This window comes from Humulus lupulus, chromosome 9 (assembly GCF_963169125.1).
Source record: "Humulus lupulus chromosome 9, drHumLupu1.1, whole genome shotgun sequence".
Lineage (NCBI taxonomy): Eukaryota > Viridiplantae > Streptophyta > Magnoliopsida > Rosales > Cannabaceae > Humulus > Humulus lupulus.
This window is the reverse complement of record NC_084801.1, coordinates 32408024-32415378: the sequence shown is the minus strand read 5'-3', so window position 1 is coordinate 32415378 and position 7355 is coordinate 32408024. Positions and strand designations below refer to the sequence as shown.

Sequence of the window (7355 nt, the reverse complement as noted above, 5' to 3'; positions counted from 1 at the left end):
AAAGATCAAAAGGTAAATCCTAGAAAAGAATAACATCACAGCATTTGAATACTACAACCAAAATTTAATACAATATTTGTTATCAAAGATTCAAATCACATAAGACGCTTAAGAACCAAATACTAGTTACAAAGACCCGTTACCAATTAGAAATAATATGAGCATCCTATGCAAACATAAGTGCTAAAGTCCAAAGATAAGAAAATTAAGAACCTCATTTCTGAAAGCCTGGCCAATTTGAGCAGCAGCAAAAGGAAGCTTGTTCCCATTGTAATAGTACAAGTCTTTGAAGTTAACAAATATGCCATGTGTAGTTTCTAGCCGCATGAACCTACAGCAGAGGAGATTTAATTACATATCATTACTGACCAAACAGGAGTCTTAATAAAAAAGAATCGCTAAGAATAATTAGTACCAAAATGTAACGTGCTCACCCAGGTCTCAAGCCAGATTAGAATCAGACCTTGCAAAATGGGTCTAATATAAGAAATAACAAATAAATCAAACAGAAAATAATAGCTTAAAAAATATCATATTTTCTTTGGTCATCTTGATTGTAAATATCCGTATGGAACCTGAGTCTATTAGTTCTCCCTGTGTCATTTGAAAATTTGTTCATAGACACCATTATCAACTCAACTATAAATAGAGGTTGGAAAAATGGTATACTTACAGTTAAACCCTCGCATTTATCATGAAGACAAACTGTTTCATTCAACACCTCACCAACTCCTCTTGAATCATCATGAAGTAATCTCCTACAAAATCAAAGCAGCTTGTTCGAAGTCATGAGGAAGCAATCCTAGCTGATTAAATCAAATGCATTAAACCAGGGAATAATAATTAATCTTGGAAAAAAATCAAAGAGAATAGAAACCTGTGGAGCATAAGCTCTATCTGACCATCCACTAAACTGGATCCCCCAACTAAACGGTCAACCAACACTGACAATTCTGAGATACTATCTTGCATGTATATTCCAAGATTAATCTGAAAAATAATAACAAAAGGCAAGAAAGCAGTCATAAATATAATACATAGAGAATGCTGAACATGAGAAAAACAAAAACAAAGCATATGTTTTTGGATTTCCTCTCAAAAACTGAATTGAGACAGTTGAACTAAGTACATGCTCAATAATTGATGCTTACTATAAAAACTGTAAAATGGAATGGAGGTAAGATCAATGTAGCTTGAGAATAAATTGAATCAATACCATAACATATCTATATGAGTCGTATGTTTCAATGCGTCAAGAAATAGAAGCACACAGGATAATAACTTCATGTATGGTTCCATGAGATGGAATAAAGACTTGAAAATAAACCGCAAAGATCTTCAACTTCCATATATTTAACTATACAATGATATATAAAGTAGCACAGTGTGTGATTCAAATATCTCTTATCAAATTTAAGTATTAGAGATTTAGAATACCCTCTTAATGAAGTCACATCCGTTAGAATCTGTGTAGAATGTTCCATTAGTCTTTAAGGCTGTTGTAATTTGAGTAGTGATTTCTTTTCCTATGCTATCATCCACAGGTATAGGTCCAATCTAAAAATAGAATAACATAATCAGCAAACAGTAAATTGACAACTATATATATATATATATATATGAAAAACAAAGTTAACAGAATTCTCTGTGCTCTTGGTAGATCAATTTCAGAAGTTAACTTACAGTAAACTCAACTTCAGCGTGCTCCTTTTCCTTGAATACCCTAGTAATATGTGCATACATTTGGGTTTGTTACTGAAATTATAAGGAATAATGTCCCTAGGTTGAGAACACAATTCCAAACATGTTATCTAATCAATCCTACCCAATTACAGTTTGATATATCAAGTCTAAAACGACTGTATGATCTTGTTATATTTGGAGCAGCAAATCACCTGAGATATCCATGGATTGAGTCGTTGGTGTACTTCATCCAGTACCAGACCTCGAACCATAGTTAGAGAAGCCTGGAACATAGGAGTGTTGCCTTTAGGTACTCAATTCTATAAAGGCATTGTCAAGTAGTGTTCAAAAACATGCATTATAAAACAGATTAATAATAAAGGTAATCTTTAAATAATTCTTCCTCTAATCTATTAACAGGTGATAAAGCAAATAAAGCATTATAAAACAGAGAATAACAAACTTATATATTCAAAAGCCCTCAGATCTCATAAGCTAATATGGTCATTAACATTGTACATAAGAATTTTCATTATAAGCCTTAAGAGCACTCACAATAGATTCTCTAAAATAGACTTTTTCTGGTGAAAAAGTAGAGAGAGAGAGATAGAGAGAGAGAGAGAGAGAGCAATATATATGTATGTATGTATGTATGTATGTATGTATGTATAGAGAGAGAGAGAGAGAGAAGGCTTATAATGCAAAACCATGAAACTGCTTCTGAAAATTAGATTTTTCGTCACAGGGCAAATAAGCATGCAAAGAAAGTGAAAACTAACAAAAAAAAATGATAATATCTTCATATTATTACATAAGGCAATAAAATATATATTTTGTAGCTGTAAAAAGAGACCATTTTAATATATAAATGCCTTCAGAGATTAATGCTAGAAATTTCATGAACATTGAAAATTCATTGAGAACCAATCAAATCTTCATGGTTTAAACACCACCACTTCAACCATCACCTTTGGCATTCACCACCACCAACAGCAAACACAGATCATCATCTCCACAGCCAACATGAGAAAATAGTAATAAATAAATAAATAAAATAAAATAATGGATCATGGTGAGTACCAACGATGGTGAGAGTAGAAAAGATGGAGGCTCAAAATGAAATCAATGCACATATCAATACAAAAATAAAAGTTTTCATCATCAGGCACAAAGTAATCTAGAAACAAGGCATTGTTTCCAACATTGAGTTTTTCCATCACAGGGCAAAGGATACTACCATTTGTAAAACCCACTAACATTAAAAAGGAAAATACAGTAAAATCAACTTTACAACTTACAAATAAAAAATCAAAGAGGAATTATCACCTTTTCTAATGCTATTCTTCTTACTATGCTTTATGTCTTCCCTTTCTTTTATTATGCAAAAAACACAGACCAGCTGAAAAAAACAATTTGAAAACAATACTTTTGTGTAAAGTTTCAAGAGAAACATATACATAAACGTAAGCAAAATGAGACAACTTCCTTGCTCAATGGAATTCAGAAAAGCAGATAGAGTCAAACTTAGTGACAAACTTAGTGGCTGAATTAATAGAATCAATTCTCATTAAAGAAGTAATGATACAAAAGAGTATATATACAGAAAAGACAAAAACAAATTACACCAACTATTAAAGCAGAAACTACATAAATAGGTAAACAAAAATAACAAATAAGAGCCTACCTTTTAACTGATGTAACAACATCTCCAGATGCACTGCCTTCTGGATCCAAGACCCCGGTTACCCAACTGGTAAATGCATCAAGAAAAAAAAATCAAAAACAACCTCTTAGTACTTGGTGAGAATGATCAAGAAACAAAAATACTGTATCATTATTTTGCAACTTCAGAAGTTCAATCTTCCAACTTCTAGATAGCCATAAGTTATCCACCACCCAGTAAAATCCAGTAATAAAAAAGATAGAAGCAACTAGCATGAGTATCACATAAACAACCAAGTAAAGTGAACAACAAACTAAACTAATCCAAAGACAGCAATAAGCAAAGGCATTTGACATATAAAAGTACTGACAGTTTCGAAAGATCTAATGACAACATCAAGCATTTGATCTGCACCCAAGTATTCTGACAGTATCCTAAATGTAGACAAACCTACAAGTTAGAACCAAATAAAGAAAAAATAAAATAAAAGGACGACAAGATAGTGTTTTGGTTGGGAAAATGCAAACACATGAGATGTTTGACCTACTCAGCTGGCTGCAATGAGGTCGAACACTTCCAAGTAGAGCAACCACTCCTATTGTGTCTTTCAATAAATGATTTTCTGGCTCTTGGAATGGAATTCCCCTAGAAATAATGCAAAGAACCGCAGCAGCAGAGTTACTCATCTTTTCTATATTCTCCATCACTTCCTCTTTCGAGGACAACTGATTTTCGAGACCAAATGGATATAGTTCTGTAGAATCTAGAAATTTTACAAAAAATATAAGATCCCATTAAGTACTTCAATCAACAAAGTTCTAATATAGAAAATATGTCCTAAAACTAGAAAAATAAGGCCCAGGACACACAATAGAAAAAAGGGTGTCGTCTCATCACTACAATAATTTATAAAAGCCAAGTGAGTGCGCCCAGGTATACTATCTAGCATGGAAGGACATGTCAGTGTCACAAAATTAAATGGTGGATTTGGTCAAGTATATTCTTTAGATATGTCAAAACATTTTTACAATGATTCCAGCAGATAAAAAAGAATAGCTATAGATGTGCTAGCCAGTCAAAACCTTGCAATTTTTTCATAGTTTGCTCAATTTTTTCCTTCTCTTCATTTAGCTTGACACATTTTTCTTCCAATATTCGGACTATAGAGCCAATTTTTAACAGGTCGTCTTCAAAGACCTGCAGTGAAATAAAGAAACTCAAGAAATCCTAAATCCAGCATGAAATGTGTACAAGAAGGGAAGATCTATCTTCCTAAAGCATGTGAAACTCTATAGATGAATAAAAATAATTATTACAATGGTTAGTCTGTGCCAAGATAAAAACTGCATATTCTTTGAAAAGTAATGTAAAAGTGACAATTAGTAGTTGTATGCTTGTACCTTTTTATTATTTTCAATGACCATGGAGAAGTTTTTTCCATCATGCTCCACTTTTGGATTTGGTATAGCAGGTTTGACATGAACCTGCATATGGAGTATATCAATGGTCCAATAAGTAATGGTTTGTAAACTACTTCAACCAACAAAACAAAAACATCACATATAGCTTTTACATAGTTGTTCCCACCTCAACATTCAGACTAAGGTTTGAATGTCGAGAATGGATAGCTAAGAACCTATAGTTTCCTGCAATTTGAGATAAAGGAATAGCAGGAACAATGTAGCGCCCATGCTTGAAAGTATACCGGACAGACTCTCCCAAATTAAGCCAACCAGCCTTTATTGTTAGCATATGTGACAGACCAGTTTTCTCTTCATAGCGGATAGTATCATCCACAATACCCTCACGGTTGACAATTTCAAAAATGATATTTTCTAGTTTGGAACCAGTAGTAAGAATCTCGGGTACCTTGTCACAATATTTTTAGATAAGAAAAGGTGGGAAAAAGAAAATTAGCAACATATGAAGCAGAGAATCACTGACCTTCGATGCGATTCTCAGTTCTCTTTTCTCAATCTGAAATTCTTGTTTAAAAAAGACTTTATTGCCTGATGATACAGAGAGCGATGCTGTACAGGGTCGAGCACAGATATGGAATTTACGGGGCGAATAAAGTATAAAAGATTGCAAGTCAATAATACATATTTATTTTGACTACATAATTAATTGATCACATAAGGAATACTCAAGCTTTTGCTTAACAGATTCAAAATATGAGATTTTACTTCCATATCAAGACAATAAAATAAATATACACACCAAGAGTTGTATAAGTAGTATTGTAATTTTTTACACACAAAGACACAAAAAGTTTGTGGTAATGAAATTATTGAACTGAAGCATATAACATTCAATTCAACACATGTTTGTATTATAAAATTAGCACAAGGTCTTATATTATTCTAAGTTATACTGGTACAAAAACAAGAATGAATCTATATTACCAATTTCTTTAGCGTGTCTCATAACTAGATTTCTACAAGTTCAACACATCAGAGATAAAGCTCTCCAGTAAATACACTTACCATTCTCTCCATAACCAGCTGTTACTTTCAAGACCGAGCCACCCACCCCCTCCGTGAGACCGAGCCACCCACCCCCTCTGCGAGACCGAGCCACCCACCCCCTCCGTGAGACCAAGCCACCCACGACCCTGAGCCCGTCATTTTCACAAGACCCATGAGCCCCAGTCATTTGCGCCATTTTCCGATGCTAGGGAAGTTCGGGCTCCATAAAGACAGGTGAGAGAGCGAGTCCATGTTGTCGAGCCTCCGGCAGTCCCGCTGAGCCTCTGTCAGCCCCGTCAACCTCCACCGTGGTTGAAGCCTCGTTTATCCCCTCGCCGTTGTAGTTGAGGGAGCAGGAGAGAGAGGGAGAGAAGGAGAGGGATCGGGGAAGAGTGAGTGAGGAGACCGGGTTAGAGATAGGTTTTTTAGATTAGAGGAAAAAAATGAGAGCTTTGGGTTTAGGTTTAGAGAATAGAACGGGAAGAGAGGGAAAAGGAAAGTATAACAATTTCCTAACCCGCCTTTTTTTTAACTATTTATTATTTACCGCTTTTATTTTTACATTAGATAGTATAACGCTTTTTTAATAAAGTTATATTTATGTGTTATGGAATAGGGTATTTGGTGTAGTGGCTGGATGTCGAGTGGCATGTTGTTCCCTAGAGTAGAGTGATGATGCGGATGATCTCCAACTACTTAAATAAGTATAAACTGACAGGGGTGACCCTGATCAGACCTTCTATCGACCAGAGGGCCAACCTACCAGGTGGGGCCTACAGCGCCTGGTCGCGGTTTCACATTGAGGCAGGTGCCACCTTGCCTCTTCACTCGTTCTTTCAGGCGGTGGCAAATTACTTTGGAGTTGCCCCCTTTCAAATCACCCCAAATGGATATAGAATGTTGGCCACACTCTATTTCCTTTACAAACTCAAAAAATAGCCAGAGCCCACTCCCCAAGAGGTCAACTTTCTTTTTGACCTTAATTCCAACCCTAACCAAGAAGGCACGGGGTTTTTCCATTTTTTCCGTCAAGAAACCGGGTGCACTTTCTTTTCCGACACTACTCACATCTCCAACGTGGGGAGGTATCATCAGGAATACTTCCTTACTCCTGACATAGCCGTAGATAACCTGGCCTTCACCCGAGGAGGTAAAAATTCTTACGCCACTAGCTTCTTCACTTACTGTTTTTCTGCTACAATGTCTTGACATTCCATTGTGTTCCAGGCCCATGGTTACGTCCAACCCCAACTCCAGGGATGGAGTCAAGGGCCGCCCTCTTAGCCAGCATGCTGAATGCTGATAAGAGTGTCAAAAATTTAGTTACTGAGGCTAACCTTAGGATGGTTGGCCTCTGGAATCCCCAACCAGCGACGAGCTAACCTTCGGCGAAGATTGCCCAAGCCGAAGTGGAACCCGAGCAGCAACCCCAACCGTCTACTCCGCGGAGGAGACCAACTAGGGTTACGATCAGGGAACCTGCTGTCCCTCGTCAAGCAGAGAAACCCTTGGCCCCCGAGAGCAAAGGAAAACAAAAGGCT

General features: G+C 36.1%; 1 long non-coding RNA gene across 1 annotated transcript; it reads right to left on the bottom strand.

Annotated features, from left to right (window-relative positions):
- Positions 1-5109: 5109 nt before the first annotated feature.
- On the bottom strand, positions 5110-5870 carry LOC133801884 (uncharacterized). Its single transcript, XR_009877046.1, has 3 exons — positions 5833-5870; positions 5291-5376; positions 5110-5215 (listed from the first exon to the last, which is right to left on the bottom strand). It is a non-coding gene; the product is annotated as an uncharacterized LOC133801884 (long non-coding RNA).
- Positions 5871-7355: the final 1485 nt, after the last annotated feature.